General features: G+C 41.5%; 1 long non-coding RNA gene across 2 annotated transcripts in view; it reads left to right on the forward strand.

The window, feature by feature from the left end:
• The window catches only part of LOC128107066 (uncharacterized), a 62569-nt gene extending 46683 nt beyond the window's left edge, over nucleotides 1-15886 (forward strand). For both annotated transcript variants that reach the window (XR_008216943.1, XR_008216944.1), the window contains exons 6-8: nucleotides 5539-5758; nucleotides 6837-9719; nucleotides 10312-15886. This is a non-coding gene — a long non-coding RNA (uncharacterized LOC128107066). The remainder of the gene's footprint in view (nucleotides 1-5538; nucleotides 5759-6836; nucleotides 9720-10311) is intronic.
• Nucleotides 15887-16319: the final 433 nt, after the last annotated feature.

Genomic DNA, 16319 nt, shown 5'->3' on the forward strand with positions numbered 1-16319 from the left:
TGTATGTGTGTGTGTGTGTGTGTGTGTGTGTGTGTGTGTGTGTGTGTGTGTTTCTTTGAGACAGGCTCTGTGTACCGTAGATTGGCCTCAGACTTGCTATGTAGCCATGGCTGGTTATAAACTCCTGGTCTTCCTGCCTCAACCTTCTGAGTTCTGGTATCACAACATATGTTACTAAACCAGAGGAATATTCTTACGTGTGTCCCTTTGGGGTTCTGTGCAAGTTTCTGTAAGCTCTACACATACAAATTGGGATTTCTAGGATAAAGGCCATCTTCCTGCTCAATGTTAAAGGGTGTACTGGATTTCAGTTTCCTAAAGTGGTTAGACCAATTTAAACCCATTGGAAGTTCTAAATATAGTATTATTTATAGTTATTATTCTCAAATAATTACAAAGTATAACATCAAATATAAAGAATGCACTAAAATAAAGAATAAAACCAGGCTGCTTTCAAATGGAGTTATTAAAGAAGGCCTTTTGAGATGAAAGCACCAATCACTACAAAACTCTAGGAAGAACTTCCTTACAGAGAAAAAAATATTCAAAGACCTCATTCAAGAAAGTAAGAGAAGGTCCTATAACTAACATGCTTTTAACAACATAAAAGGGATCTAAAATCAACTATCAAAAGTCAGAGGTGACCAGACTCAGAGCCATGTTGGCAGAAAGAAGGAGGATACTTCATCCCTTGTTCCTTGAGTGGCTTAAACCAAGGCAGAAGTGCCCAAAGCTGGTCTTTGTAGCTTAAGTTTTCCTGCCTGGCCCATAGTCAGGACAAATCTCTATTACCTGCCAGTCCCACAGCCCCTCAGACCCAACCAAGTAAACACAGAGACTTATATTGGTTACAAACTGTATGGCCGTGGCAGGCTTCTTGCTAACTGTTCTTACAGCTTAAATTAATCCATTTCCATTAATCTATACCTTGCCACATGGCTCGTGGCTTACCGGCATCTTCACATGCTGTTTGTCATCGTGGTGGCTGGCAGTGTCTCTCTGACCCAGCCTTCCACTTCCCAGCTTTATTCTCCTCCTTGTCCCGCCTACACTTCCTGCCTAGCCAATGGCCAATCAGTGTTTTATTTATTGACTAATTAGCAACACATTTGCCATACAGAACATCCCACAGCAGGTCTTGACCTTCACCAGGGATCCAAATATTATGATTAATTTAGCAACATTATTTCTACAATTCTACAGAAACGTGGGTATAGATTAAATTATGTTCTTTAGATGTGTACAATAATTTAGTCATTCATAATATTTAAGATAGCTGAAAAGTATAAATTTGAACTTCTGGAAAAAATGTTGAATAACTTCTACCACATTTAAGGTCCTTTGCATGAGTGCAGAAGAAATAGCTTCAATAGAACAGTTAGCATCAGTAGTCTTTGTATTGACTCAACAACAACGAAACCTATTCCTAGGACGCAGACACAGATCCTGACAGCCAGTTAACAAAAGGCCTCTGAGAGTCCATTTCATGTGTGAGCTGGACATATCAAAACATTTTTAAGGATATTCTTAATTGGTAGAGCGAGCACAGATCTGCAACTGATAGTCTAGCTTACCTCTTCCTGACTTTGGTGGCATTCCTGGCAGCATCTGGCTTCATCTGCTTTTCAATGCTATTAGACACACAGTAAGTCAAATTTCCACAGAATTTTCCTATTATTATTTGAACCTCAAAAATTAATAAATGAATGAATGAATAAATAAACAAATAAATAAACACATAGAATTTTAAAAGCCCAAGAGATTTCAGCCCAGCACTATTATCTTCATTTTCTAGTTGAAGAGGTGCAACCCAACCTCACTAAACTTCAGATTTCTCACCTATAAAGTTGAGGGATGCAATGCTTACCCCAGCATACTCTCATATCCTCTTACATAAAATGAAATAATAAAATGGTGATTGGGAGAGTAAAAGACTGGAATAGATCATAAAAATCTATTTTGTATTACCATAAATGGGATGCATCTGTACCTTATATAATATATATTGGAAAAATGTGCCCATAATCCACATCAAACTTTGTTTTGTTCTTAACTGCCATGATTATAAATTTAAAGGCAGATAAACACTGAACCTAGCAATTCAGAGTGACCCAGTTTCTTTCAGTTTTTTTTTTTTTTTTTTAATTTCTTAGGTTAATTCAGCCTTCTTGAGCAAGGAATCCACCTTGAGCAAGAAACTCCCCACCAGACTGTCTCACCTGAGTCCCAGTTTCCTAAATGAGGCTAGTACAAGAAGGAGCTTGTCTACTCACACATCAAAGTCATTCTCCTGGAATTAAATCAATCCGCCTCCCCGTCTCTCTTCCGACTAGCCGTCAGCTGAAGGAAACTCACTTCACCTGTCCCTGTGTTGGTCTCTATCCTTTCTCCATCTCCTTGGGACACTGAATAGCTGATGTCCCACTGGGTTCTCTCAGTCTAGCCAGAATCCAGGAGTTCACACTCTGCATCTCAACTCCACCTCATTGCTTAATTCTTCCATGTCATCTACAGTAAGATGGGGGAGAGCAAAAGACCTTTCCCACTTCTCTCTTTTCCCTCTTTCATATATTTTTTAAATTTTTATTGCCTTTTATGGGTGTGGATATTTTGTTGCATATACAAATGTGTAGCACTTGAGTGCAGTGTCCACAGAGGCAAGAAGAGGTATGGGATCCTACAAATCAGCATTACAGATAGTGGTGAGCCACCAGACAGGTATGTTCCCTCTAGAAGAACATCCATTGCTTTGAGCCACTGAGCCGTCTCTCCAAACCTCTTTCTCAGTTCCCTACTTGGAACTGCTATGAACTGCTCCCCACGGTGCTGGCTTTCTCTCTTGATACCCTCTATGTGCTAAACAGTTGTAGCACACCTACTGATGAGTAAAGGGAAATATGTTTGTAAGTCTCAGCTCCATTCCAGTCTCCTACAAGTCTGTTCACACAATGCTCTAAGACTGCCAAGAGTCAATGATTACTGCACATCTTGGTATTTGACAGCACACAGTACAATGTTTTTGCCTGTGGTTGACACTCACTGAAAGATGGCTGAGTGAATAAATAATTGAATTTCTGAATTTTTAAGTTGAAGAAACTTAATTGTTGTGGAATATTAATTTAACTGGGCAAAGATATGTTACATTTGTTTATGCTGCAGAATATTACTTTAACTGTGTAAAGATGTGTTACATTTGTTTATGCTGCATTTGTTTAATTATGTAAGGATGTGCTGCATTTGTTTCACCTTCCCTGCCTAAAGCACCAGATTGATCTAATAAAAAGCTGAATGGTCAATAGCTAGGCAAAAGAGGGCGAGGCGGGGCCAGCAGGCAATGAGAATAAATAGGAGTAGAAATCTAGGCTCAGAAAGAAGGAGTGAAGAAGGAGGAGAAAACAAGTGAGAAAGAGACATTCCTGGGGTAAGAAGTCGGGCAGCCACCAGCCAGACAGACATGAGAAGCAGTGAAAGTAAGATGTACAGAAGGAAAGAAAAGTAAAAAGTCCCGAGGCAAAAGGTAGATGAGGGGAAACGGGTCAATTTAAATTAAAAGAGCTAGCCAGAAATGAGCCTAAGCTAGGCTGAGCATTCATAACTAATATAACTAATAAGAAGTCTCCATGTCATGATTTAGGAGCTGGTTGGTGGTCCAAAAAAGAAAAAAGAAAAAAGAAAAATCCTGGTACACTTAATTGTAATGATTTACCCATATTAAACAGAGGTTTAGCTGGGACCAGGTGAGGAAACGTTTTAATTCACTATACCTTAAATGGATGGCATTGTAGTGCACAGACTGTCACACTAGGAAAGCAAGGAGGCAAAAAAGCAAAGGAAAGCCGGGCGGTGGTGGCACACGCCTTTAATCCCAGCACTCGGGAGGCAGAGCCAGGCGGATCTCTGTGAGTTCAAGGCCAGCCTGGTCTCCAAAGTGAGTTCCAGGAAAGGCGCAAAGCTACACAGAGAAACCCTGTCTCGAAAAACCAAAAAAAAAAAAAAAAAAAAAAAGCAAAGGAAACCAAAACTCCATCAATCCATCAATGAAGAGTCAACTTCCTGAAAGACACTCAAAGACTAGTGTTTGTAATTGAATACAGTTCTTTTTTCTTTCCCATATACTATAAAATCAAATTGAAATCTTTAATCCTAAAATTTCCACATGAGGATTTTATAAAAAGCTATATTTCTGTCACAATCAACTATTAGTAGTTGGAGGAAAGGGTTCCAGCTGAACTGAAATTTTTATAGACATTTTCCCCTACAGAGATGTAAAATTAGTTAGGCCATCTTGATAACAATAAAAATGAAAATCTAATTACTCGAGCTAGTCACAATTAGAATCCCAGCACTCAGTAGGTAGAGACAGGAAGGTTGCCAGTTCAGCACAGAGTACATAGGAAGTTCAAGGCTAGCCTGAATTACAAAGTAAGGCTCTGTCAGAAGAAAACAGGGGCTTCAGATATGACTCAGTAGTAGACTGTTTGCTGAGCCTTCACAAGGTCCTGGGTTTGCTCCTCCACACTGCAAAACAGACAAACAAAGCATTCCTGAAGCTGTTGTTACTCTGGTTCAGCCATACAAAACTGGTTGTTTGTCAGAACAAATAACTGAGGTTAACTGATTCATTTTCCTTTTAAAAAATGACCCACATTCAGAAATCTTATAGTAAAAATGGTTACCTATCACCGAGAAAAATAAGCTAAGGTTTCTTAAAGTATTTTTTTATTCTTTGAGTGTTGTGAAATAATCTTTCTGTACTCTGTGAATATGTGTTGCTCTCACTGGTATAATAAAGAGCTAAATGGTCAATAGCTAGGCAGGAAGAGGTTAGGCAGGACTTGCAGACAGGGAAAGAGTGCAGGGATGAAGGAGGATGGAGCCTCCAGGAGGTATGGGGAGAAGCCCTCCAGATGTGGAACAAGTTGGACACACAAAATGAGAAAGAGGTAATAAAGCCATGAGACTGAAAGTAAATGAATAGAAATGGATTACTTTAAGCTATAAAAGCTATTTAGAAACAAGCCTAAGCTATCAACTGAGCTTTTATAATTAATAAGAAGTACATGTGGTTATTTGGAAGATGGCTGGCGGGATAGAAAATTACAACTACATTTGAGAATTTATACACTTTGATCATATTCATTCTCCTCCCCAACTCCACATATAACCCCTCCTGCCTCCTTACTCACCTAACTTCATGTGCTCTCTTTCTCTCTTCCTTGTCCTGCTCCCCACCCCCATGAACACAAAACCAAACCTGTGGAATCCAGGTTGTGTTGGATGACTACTCACAGGAGTGGCCATTCCATCGAAGAAAACGGACTGTCCCTCTCAGGAACTATAAAATTTCAAAAGCTCCTCAGTGGGAAATGGGATATCCTGTCCCCCTCCCCTCCTCCATGCTGGAATTTGAGTTTGTGCAGGCCTTGGGCATGCTACCACAATCTGAGTTCATATGTGCTTCTGCCCTGTATGTCGGGAAAACATTGTGTCTTTGAAGTCATCTATCACTTCTTACAATCTCTCTGCCTCCTTCCCTAGGTAGATACTTGAGCCCTGAACTGAGGGCTGTGACTCAAACATCCCATTTAAGGATGAGTATTCCGAAGTCTCTTTTTCTCTGTGTGTCGATGAGTTGTGGGTTCCAGTGTTCATTGCCATCTACTCCAAGAAGTTCCTCTGGTGAGGAAGAGCAATGCACCAGTCTGAAGTTCTGGTTCAGACTCCAGCTTCAGATTCCAAACAGTCTCAGATTGTCATGGTGAGTGGGGAAACTCCAGCTCAGAATTTTAAATTACAGCACATGGACTCAAATACAACATCCTGATAAATATGAACAAGAAAAAATTGAGAGACTATGGTTTATAAGTTTGGAAAGCTATTTTCTTTTCTTTTCTTTTCTTTCTTTCTTTTTTTTTTTTTTTTTATGTGTATGGGGTGGGGAAAATGCAGACTGAGGCAGTTCTACCTGGAGCTGGAGTAACACAGGGCTGTAAGCTGCAGAACCCGGATGCTGGGTACTGTACTTACATCCTTTGCAAGAGCAGCTTGTACTTGTGACCCAATCTCTTAGGCCCCTAGAAGCTGTTTTAATGACCATTGGTAGCACTAGTCTCAGGACACACACCATGGAGAGAGGTAGGAATTTGGATCTGTTTGTTTTTGTTTCTAAAGCGGATTTAAATAATCCTGCTTTGGGACATTGTGTGCTGTTACAGATCAAAGCCTCAAGCAGGATATTAGAGGGGCAAATTTATACCAATAATTAGGGTCCTTTGGAAGACAGCAATTCTGAATGAACAAGAGGAAGCCCATCACTCCCTCAGCTTCTGTTTTCCCAGCTGACCACCCTGTCTTCCCTACCACACTAACTTTCTGAGGAGGAGACTCTGAGACAACTCTGAGACTCTGCCGCTGCGGAGAGTTTCTGAGTTCTTATCTCAAAGTCGTGACAAGTAAAAACTCCAGGCTCAAAGGTACCTACAATGATGTTATCCCCAAGTATCAAAATCTGCCACCAGAACTACCTTCCTGTACAGATAATGACAGCTATGGAGAGTGACATAATAGGTGTGTGTGTGTGTGTGTGCGAGCGCGTGCGCGTGCACACGTGAGATCGTCCGGGCAGGAAGGGAAAAACACTTGTAAAAGTCTTCAAAACTGAAAAAGGATCTGTGAATAGGCCTTTATGTAGGATATTTATGGGGATTTTGGTTTGTTTTCTGATTCTGTTTCAACTTTTAAGGAGTACCGTTAATGTGATTAATTAGCAAGAATTTATTGACTTGAAAAATTTCGACAGCCAAATATATATGATTTTTTTAAATGTATTTTTTCAGGTGAAACTATAAATGAGAGGGCTAATTAAGACCTGCTGTTTCCTGAAACTTTGTGTGCACGGCCTCAGGAATGAGACTCATGCAGCTTTACTTGAAGGGCTACGTGTAATCTTTAGAGAAAACCCCAGCATTCTAGTACGTTCTCTCAAACACAGTCCCTACTTAAGACTGACAGTGGATGTAGACTTCAGTCTATGGTAAACGTGAAGCCTGGCTGTGGAGCTGCCTGGGTGAAAACTCAGACTCGGGTGAACATCACGCATTTAGGCTTCAGCTGCTAATCTTAGCCAGTATTTCCAAACTGATGGAAACACCGTGTCGGATCACTCATTTTCTGTCTTCCGACATTTTCTTACATGTATCCTTCCCTCTGCCTTGCAAAGGGTGGCAGTCTCTGTTCCGAGAAGGTGCGAAGCCACTTGGAGGAACTATAACAACAACACAGAAACATGTAAAAGATTAGTTCTCACTGAGGTGACAAATGGCCTGAACGGAGCATCAGCTCACGAGCGCCCAGGTCATCTGTTCTCCTTAGGGGGAAAAGAAGTCTATTTTCTTTTCCTAATGTTACCTTCTTGTTAAATGGTTCCAAAGTAGAGTTTAACTACAAGAATGAAAGAAATGAAGAAAAATAAGTAAACCTGCCAACGTTTTCTTAGGTTAGTGACATATTCATGTGGCTTGTCACCAAATGTGACAATCCTGTGGTGGCAAATCTCCCAGTCAGAATAATAAGTGATTTCCACTCCCTTAAAAGAAACTTAAAAGTGTCTCAAGTAGAAAATATGAGCTGCTCACAACTTAGCACAAAACCAATCTCAAGGCTAGGTATTCTGAACCAATGTCTCTGCTAATGCTATTAAACTATACAAAATAATTTTTTGAAGTTTGTATTTCCTAAAAACTGTACTCTAAAAGGAAACCACAGGTTCGAGAGGTGCCTCAGTGGGTAAGAGCAGAGAGGACCCAGTTTGGGTTCCCAACACACATATGATGGTTCACAACCCTCTGTGACTCCAGTTCCAGGGGCTCTGACACTCTCTTCTGAGCTCCCTAGGCACCAGATCTGCACATGGTAAACAGACGTTCCTGCAGGGAGACCACTCACACACATAAAATAAAATAAATAAATGTCTGCTTTGGTTTGTTTGTCTTTTTAAGGAAACTGACTTGGTGTCCCAATCTTGATCAAGAAGCAAGGGACCTACTTCAGATAGCATACTGCACATCAAGGCAAAAAGGACCAACTCACCTCGGTGATGGTGGCACACACCTTTAATCCCAGCACTCGGGAGGCAGAGGCAGGTGAATCTCTGTGAGTTCGAGGCCAGCCTGGTCTACAGAGTGAGTTCCAGGACAGCCAGAACTGTTTCACAGAGAAACCCTGTCTCGAAAAACCAAAAAATACAAAAAAAAAAAAAAAAAAAAAAAAAAACAGGACCAACTCACAGTTGACAGTCACCATGTGTTACTATATAGCCTGCAAGCTGACAGACCCAAGACCCAAAACTCTAAACCAAGAGGAAAAAGCCAACACAAAAACTCCCTTTTCCAATTCATGGTACAGACTTACTGGTTACCTCCCCAAGCTGTAGTGGGGCAGAAGTTCCCCCTCCCCCTTCTAGTGCTGGGCAGTGTATTGGTTTGGTAGTGTGTTGCCTCAGAGAATCTTCCATCACCTACATGCACGCTCTTGCCTTGACAATCATCAACAGGCAGACCCTCATGTGGTCACCTCTTCTAACAAACTCCATAGCTCCCCTGGGTCCCCTTTGGTACATTTTTGCTTCATCCAAGACCAGGCTGGGGCTTTTCTCCCAAGCTCAAAGCCCCAGGCCACATAAGGGCAGAGCAGACACGTCGGAGCTGCTCCTGGCACCAACGAAAATTATTTGCCCCAAGAGGCAAACACAGCCCAGGCAGTGTCCAGGGTATCAATCCCTCTCTTCTCTGTTATAAAAGGTCCTATTGTAGAGACACAAATCATTCAGAGATGGCATAGACAATGTCTAATCAGTTAATAGCCACTGAACACCCACTGGGTACTGGCCCCAAACTAGACGCCGCCTGTACCGTATTCACTGGAGAAAAGCAGGAAAGGACATGACTCACACAGATTTATATTCATCTCCTCTTCCAGCTCAGGACACTGGGGCAAACATGGATCCTTTAAACAAAAAGTAGACAATGGCAGCTATAACAGACATGAGATTACTTTTATCTCTGGGCGGCAAGGTGGCGGATAAAGCACCCGGGAATTACTCACACTGACCTACGTTGGGGCCCTGCCTTTGTAATAAATAAATCGGGGACACTGCTTTATGAAATTTACTGAATTCTCCCTGAGAGTCTCCTTCCTTCCTTGTGAAACACAAATGACAACGTCTACGTCATGAGTTCTGTGGAGAGCTGCAGCGTTCGGAAGTGCTGGATGCTTGTGAGGCTCGCCCATGACACTCAGTGGTGACACTCTCTCCCCCATGTCTAGAATTAGAAACGCTTGTCAAAAGGCTCTTACATACTGGGTCCTATTTGATCCTCACGCAAGTCCTGCTCACATACACTTTAATGCCACGGACAGCCTCTCAGGTCTTCAGGTTTCCTTTTGTTACCCTTTCGGAAATGTAATTGAGACAAATCTGTTTGTTTTCTGAATTTACCTTTCCTCCTTGGCAAGCGTTAAAAAAAAAAAAAAAAACCTGAAGCTGTGAAAGGGTTAATTTTATTCCGGTGTTCCAGATGTCTTCAGCACCTTGACTTCGGTAATATATTAAGAACAGTAAGTCTTTCTAATGAAAGTGAAAGGTATGCATTGTGCCTAACTGAACCGCTTTCCCCTGAAGAAACGCGGCTGCCGGACTGCGTCCCGCCATGTTCGACAGGGTGAGAGATGTTTTCGCTCAGGTTTACCCTTTTCAGCACATTTTCAAGCAGCTGCAGTTGGTATCCAAGCAGTTAAAACTACATCAGCACTAATAGCTGTGAGCTCATCTTGTATAAAGACATTTTTAGTCAAACACCACAATCTTGGGGGGGAAAAAGTTAGTGTGCTTAACCAGGCTGGCTTGGAATAGCTCACACTATGACGCATACCACAGGAAATAGAGTGGTATGAGGCACCTACAAAATATTTTTCAAACAAGTCATTGACGCTGTAAGCCCCATGCCTCAGCTTTAGGAAGTCACTTATTAAGAATCAACACCGGCCGTGCCAAACTAAGCTTCTGCTCTTGGTGATTTTCCAATTGAATATTCAGGGCCCTGTCTCAGTCTTGTTTTCGGGGAAGTACATGCCTGGAATGTTAGCAAGCTATTTGCTGGAAAAAATGCCCACAACAGACCCAATGTTGATCACATTAATGCGTTTGAGTGGGTATAGAGTGCAAATGATTGAAAATGCTTCCAGATCCCCGGTACAGGGCACAAAGCAGGTTCTGTTCTCTGATCTGATGGTCATTTTTTTTTTTTTTTCCAGCAGAGGATGTGGCGCAGGAAGAGGGAAGAGTGCCAATCTCTGGCTAATGGTTCCAAACAGGGCCCGGGCCCAGCTCTTTGGATGCTGATGAGTGGGAAATGAAACACAGATGGGTCAGATGGGTAAGGAGAGGGGGATTACAGGTCAGGCCAAAGAGTTGGAATAAATTAAGTGCTTATGAGGTACAGAATGGCACATTGTTTAAGTGAATGGACAGGGGAAAAACATTCCGGCATTGTTTGGACCAGTGAGGGAACTCAACATTCCTCCTCCCGGACCCGCATAGGCTGCAGATCCGCATCCGCAGGATGTGTGTGAACAAAACCCCAAAATACAGCCAATGGAGGCCGGGAGCATTCTTCCCCACCCCGAGGAAGCTGATTTTGTTTTATTACACATGAGATGTAATTTATTGGGAGAAATGTTTGGGTTCATGTCAGATCATGGAGAATCAGGTTTGGGGTTCCCCGGAGATCTCTGAGGAGAAGGTGAGTAACCACAAATTAATGCAGCAGGGAAATAAACCCACAAAAGAAACGTTGCGTTGTGCTGGAAACATTGAACCAATTTCACCCTTTTTAGCTTTTTAAAACTTTGCTCACAAATCAAAAATCAACTTCAGAAAACTAAGCAGAGCCTATAAGGCATGAAATCAACATAGAAAACAAAAAAGTGGATGCGATAGATAATTGTATTCTTAGTTTGAGGGTTCTTCATACTATAGGTAAAGTAGCAAGCATGGCGTTTTAAGGCAACTCGAACAGCATGAAAACAAATGGGAACCAGTGAGATGGAGGATAAGGGTGCTGGCCACCAAGCCTGAGCTTGACCTCCGGGACCCACACAGTAGGAGAAAACAAATTCCTCCCAGGTATCCTCCGACCTCCACAAGCAAACCTCGGCCAGGACGTGTAGACACGCTTTCACACACAAATAAATGAGCATTTAAAAAAAATAAGCCATATAGGTAACTTTAAAAATGAAGTACTCATGATGATAGTGGATCTGTCCGTTCTGTGAGAGAAAAATCATAAAAGCACAATGTATATACATGACTGGTTCTTTAATATTAGGTAATTATAGGACAAATTGAATGTGTTTCCTTGATGATATAAAGCCAATGAAATGTTAAGGGCAGGAAATGTCATACACAGAAAGAGAGCTCTCAAGTGCACTTGCCAAAAAAAAAAGAAAACTTTAAACTTGTAATTAATGGTTTATTTTTTAGTATGACAGGAATTATTTTCAGAGGCTTATTTTCATACCTGCTATGTCTCCATTTTATGGACTTGACTTTTACCTGAATATTCCAAAGGCAAAACTGGAGACAGTTGTTGTCTACATCACACCCTACGGATGCTCAAACCTCACATATTAAGCTTCTTGACCTATCGATGCCATTGTGTTCTAGTTCCAGAGTCCACCCAACAACATTGCAAGCAATCAGCGAGACATTCTCGTGAACTGTCTCTGCAGAGTCTAGTGATTCTCATTGTTATTATTTTTTTAAAGTTCATCCAGCAAGTAATGAGATTGTATGTGTGTCAGCAAATACTGGGGTTGTATTTGTATGTCACAGTATTTTCTACCACTTAAGGCTATCTTCAAACTGAGCTTGTCCACCTGGACAGTGGTGGCACATGCCTTTAAATCTCAGAACTCATAAGGCAGAGACAGAAAGATCTCGAGTTTGAAGCCAGCCTGACCTACAGAGTGAATTCCAGAACAGAGAAACTCTGTCACAAAAAAACAAACAAAAAAAGGAAGTAAAAACCAACACCAAACAAATAAACAAACCTGAGCTTGTCTTCTAAAAATCTAAATAGCTTACCATTTCCCCCTGATCTTCTCCCCTTCAAAATTTTGTTGTACACTGCTCTGAGTCTTGGGAAGGAATTTCAAGAAGAAACGATCAATTTATAAAGCAAAATTTAAAACTGACCATGATACAAGCATTGGTATTAAGAGATGGAGAGAGGGAAAAAATGGCTCTAGACACATTTCTCCCTTATGCTGAGCAAAAACATTAAACTGTTACTCATGGAAAGAAGGGCATAGACCCATCAGAAACTAATATCCGGTTTGTGGATATTGCTCTTTCCTTTCCAATAAAAAGGATGATGTTTTTCAGTCTTTATTTTTTCACTCTCACATTTAAAAAAAGAAAGAAAAGGGACAACGGAAAATGTTGGTAGAAGACTCTAAAAGGCAAAGTTGCTTTAAATGAATTAAATGAGTATGTGTTGTAACATGAAATGGAAGGTAATTCTTTTCAGAAAAAAAATACAAGTACAAGGACAAGGATCCTGCTAAACAGCTGCTTTCCCTGTAGCACACTTGCAGTGGGACATAAAAAAGTGTCAGTGGAGTGCAATAACCATAGAGCTCCCTAATCATCTTGCCGGGGCCAGACCTGAAGGGAACAGGGGGAGCTGAGTAACAGAGAGGCACTTGTGTACCTTTAAGGGTTCCCCAGATAGTGTTAGTGAGGCTAGGGTTAGAACCCAGCAGTCCAGTCGACGCTCTCCAATGAAGGCGTAACATAATACATGGTACATAAGCTTCCATAGTAATTGCCCGTCAGTAGGAAAAAGAGGATGAGAAAGATGAGAGCCCTGACCCATCAGGCAGTGGTAGCTCCATGCAGCCGAGCCTGGCTGCACTCATAAGGTCCCTCACAAATCCCTTAGGTTTACCAGATTGGACGAACACTGTCACACATAGCTATCTCGCGTAGTGTAAGGAAAAGAACAGCCACATTGCTCTGTGGTTACCCTTCAATCATTAGGAAAATTTTTCTTTCGGTGTTTTGTCAGGCCAGTGAGATGGCTCAGCGCACAAAGGTGTTTGCCACTGTGGCTAACAACCTGACTCCTGTCCTCAGAACCCACATGGTCGAAGGAGAGAAGCAACTCCTGTGAGCTATCGACCACCTGCTGGCCTCCACACCCATGAATAGCATGCGCTCACATACCCACCAAATAAATAAATATTTTGAAAAAGTGTTTTATACTTTATATGCTCCAGACCCTACAAAACCTGAATCCCCTCCTGGGATTTCCACTTCGGAGGCAGAACTGTGGAAATAGTTGGAGGGGCATAGGGGGAGTACGTGTTTGTTTCTTGATATGTTTGGCTTGTGGCTGGAGTGAGTTCGGCCAACGCTATCTGTTGATAACTAAATATATGCATGGCCCATGAAATAAGACTGGAAACTAATTTCTTTTGATCCCAATATGCTGCTGTTGTTCCATCTTCAGACTATGGACAGAGGTCAGATATAGAGACCAACCTAGGCAGTCTCCTCAGAGTGAGCCAACCGTCTCCAAGTTATTATTTCTCTTCCTTTCTCTGTTAAAAAAAATACAATGTAAACAAAAATTTCTGGACTTGGGGCCACAGTGAAGGAAATTCCTTTACCACCACTGACTTTAGAAATAAAGAAGTATTGACTGATTATCTGCAAACACATCATGGTGCCACGTTTGCCTCGGAGAAAAGGAAGTCTGCTCCTCTGGTAAGTTTGCCTTGGACTCGCTTATAAACAGAGGTGGGTGTGGACAAGAGACTCCTCAGGGGAAGATGTGACTTTTAACCATGACACAGTGGAGATAGCCGTACTATGAAAACCTAGCCACAGACAAGCCAGGCAGGACTGGAGAAAGGATTCGTTGCTATTTTCTAAAGGACATCACTCCCTTATAAGAATTCTTATGATTGTTCATTGGTAACACATATAAGAAAAATATATCACCCTGAAAATAAAAACAAATTCACGTGATTTTCAGAGTGAAGGTAAATGTATTGTTGAGACACGTGGTGACATTGTGTCCCCCAAAATATTGTGCACCATAATAAACTTATCTAGGGTCAGAAAACAGAATAACCACTATATTAAACACAGAGGTTAGGCAACGGTAGCACATGCCTTTAATCCTATCACTTGGGAGGCAGAGATCTGTCTGGATCTCTGTGAGTTCAAGGCCACACTAGGAACAGCCAGGTGTGGTGGCACACACCTTTAATCCCACCACTTGATTATCTCATGTCTTTGCTTGGGAAAGACACAAGCCTTTAATCCCATGAAGTGACGGCAGGAAGCAGAAAGGTATATAAGGCACGAAAACCAGGAACTAGAGGCTTTTAACCTTTTAAACTTTTAGCAGCAGTTCAGTTGAGATCCACTCAGATGAGGACTCAGAGGCTTTCAGTCTGAGGAAACAGGATCTGATGAGGAGATGGCGAGGTGAGGTTAGCTGTGGCTTGTTCTGCTTCTCTGATCTTTTAGCATTCACCCCAACACTTAGCTCCTGGGTTTTTTATTAATAAGAGCTTTTAGAATTTCGTCTACAGAGATGTAGTCGTTGTACATAATGTTAGCTTCATAAAGATAGTTTTCTTTCAAATATATCCTATTTTGTGCTACATACCTCACCTTTACTCCCCTCCCATATGTCACCTTTTTTCTCTGTCTCTCTTCTCTTTCTTGTCCTAAGGATAGTGAGAGAGGGGAGGGATTGCTTTACGTATTAGTTTTTTAATCTCAGATCCACAAGTGCGAGACAATATGCAATATTTGCCCAAGTCTTGCTTGCTTTCTTAATTTGCTTTACAGTTGAATCTATTTTCCAGAAAACAGAATAATTTCAATGTTCCTCCCAGCTGATTAAAACTCCACTGTTGATGTTCAACCACGTTGTCTTGTTCTGTTCATCTGCCGACAGGCAGCGGGGTTGATTCTGAACTTGGCTGTTATGGCTTCCATGAACATCATGTGCAAGGACTTCTGGGCTGTGCTTATTTAGAGTCGCCTGAATATGTACCCAGAAGTGGTCTAGCGTAGTCATGTGTTATCTCTAACTTTTATTTATTTGAGGAACCCCCATACTAATTTCCACAGGACTAGTCTAGTTTATAACCCCATCAGCAATGTGGAAGTGTTCCCCCTTCCCTCCGTGATTACCAGCATTTGTCTATTGGTTTTCTTTTTGTCAGGCTTTTCTGACTGGGGTGAGACCACACTTCAATATATTTTCCATTTGCATTTCCCTGATGGCTAATGGTGTCCACCATTATTTTATATTTATTGGCTATTTGTACTTTGTCTTTTGAGAAGTGTTTGTGCCTTTCATTAATTCACTTCTTGTTTGATTTTTCCAGTAGTTTAGGAGCTTCATACATTCTGGATATTAAGCCTCAGTGTGATGATTTTCTCCAGTTGTGAAAGCTGTCTCTTTACTCAATGAATTGTCTCCTTCCCTACGCCAATGCTTCTTCATGTCATCCCACCCCATTGGTCAGCTCTCAGTGTGATTTCCTGAGCTGGAGATTAAATTTAAAGGAAATATTTCTGCAGCCCTGTCAGCCAGGCCAGCAATAGACCCCGTAGACTGGTTCACCGCCACAGAGTCACTTTACAGCACTCGGGTGTTTGCTGTATGCTTCATTAAAGTACTGCTCTGCTGGGAAAGACCAGATTTCCAAATGGTGACTTTATTGATTCAATAAAATTGAAGAAATTCTGCTTATGGAAAAACTCATTAACCAAAACTAATAAATAAGAGTTTACCCTGCAGTCTGGTTCCTCTTTATTTGACAGAATTAAAAATCACTCTGGAACAAGTTAGTTCATTTTTCACTTGTTAATTGAGCTTAATAGTTTCATGTAACTCCCTCTGTCTTCAGCCTGTGAACTCTTCACTCTTTCTGGCCACACTGGCATTCTCTCACTCTTAGCTGTACAAAGTGTATATTTATGAAGAAGCTAAACAGAACTAAAGAGCCCAGCGGAGGGGGAGGAAATAGGAACATTTACTTTAGCTGATGCAATGACTTAAGGTAGAGCCCCGCCTTTGGGAGTGGGGGTCAGGCTACACTGTGCACTTGGAAGGCGCAGCCTCAAGTGTAATGTCTAGGTGAAAGAGGATTTTATTATTGAATGCGTGTCCCAACAGATTTCCATTTGTGTTCAGAGAGAAATTGAAGAGAGACAAAATTGTGCAGTGAAC

The sequence above is a fragment of the Peromyscus californicus genome, unplaced genomic scaffold, assembly GCF_007827085.1.
Source record: "Peromyscus californicus insignis strain IS unplaced genomic scaffold, ASM782708v3 Scaffold_12__1_contigs__length_115047231, whole genome shotgun sequence".
NCBI classification, from domain to species: domain Eukaryota; kingdom Metazoa; phylum Chordata; class Mammalia; order Rodentia; family Cricetidae; genus Peromyscus; species Peromyscus californicus.